At 47.9% G+C, this 964-nt stretch overlaps 1 protein-coding gene across 2 annotated transcripts in view; it reads right to left on the minus strand.

Annotated features, from left to right (window-relative positions):
* ZBTB40 (zinc finger and BTB domain containing 40) overlaps positions 1–964 on the minus strand; it is a 78,765-nt gene that overhangs the window by 76,286 nt on the left and 1,515 nt on the right. Inside the window, exon 2 of one of the 2 annotated variants that reach the window (XM_045298818.1) lies at positions 15–101. The exons of the other annotated variant lie outside the window; for it this stretch is intronic. The gene's annotated coding sequence lies outside the window, so the exon portion shown is untranslated. The remainder of the gene's footprint in view (positions 1–14; positions 102–964) is intronic. 2 annotated transcript variants of the gene reach the window in all.

Consider the following 964-nt stretch of genomic DNA (forward strand, 5'->3'; position numbering starts at 1 on the left):
TTCAAACCACCAACCTTGCAGATCACAGCCCAATGCGTAACCACTGGGGCTCCATCACCAACTCTCTTGGGCATCTCTCCTCTCTGGGTCTGTTTCCTCATCTGTAAAATGGCAATATTAATACTACCTGTGTTGGCATGCATATGAAATGATAATCAGTAAAGGAAGCACTTGGGAACACCTAGCATACTGGCTAACCCATGCTGCCAGTCTTGACTCAGTGACCCTGTGCTACCCGGGAGAACTGGCCCACAGGGCTTCCAAGACTGTGGATCTTTATGGCAGCAAACTCACATCTCACTTCCACGGGCCAGCTGGTGAGTTCACAGCACTGACCTCTCAGTTAGTAGCCAAGTGCTTCAACACTGCCCCACCGGAGCACCTCTGGACTCAGGGATCACACCATAAATAGTACATGCTCATTTCTGATGACGCTCAACAGCTGTACTTGAAATTATCCTTACTTGTTTACCTGTATACCATCTGTCCATGTCCCCTCTAGAATTTAAATTAGATCATGTGGGTCTTGTTCAACACCATATTTTCAGGGATTTGAGTTGTCTCTGGTCCATTGCAGGGGCATGACAAAGATCACGTGAGTAACGAAGGAATACAGGCAAACATGGGTGTCCTGCAACTAACACAAGTGAGGAGAGGCGTCCGGATTACAAAGTGGAAAGATGGAGTGGCCAACGCTTGGTGGTTTCGCCAGTAGTGTCACTCTGGGCTGCACTGCATCTCCATGAGCCATACAAAGATTTGGCTATGACTCCAAGGGGCAACCAATAGGCCCAGTGTGACAAAAGAGGAAGAGCGGAGAAAAGACTTTAAAGAACAGTCAAAAGCAGTACGGGCTGGGCCTCCTAGCAGAAGGCTTGCAATTTAACTGGCAACTAATAACAAGCAAGTCTGGTCCTGAGTTACGTGTGGTAGAAAGTAATTCCAACCCACCCAGAGGAAAAGC

Source organism: Echinops telfairi, unplaced genomic scaffold (assembly GCF_000313985.2).
Source record: "Echinops telfairi isolate 266 unplaced genomic scaffold, ASM31398v2 ScPeMD7_7457;HRSCAF=8495, whole genome shotgun sequence".
NCBI classification, from domain to species: Eukaryota; Metazoa; Chordata; class Mammalia; order Afrosoricida; family Tenrecidae; genus Echinops; species Echinops telfairi.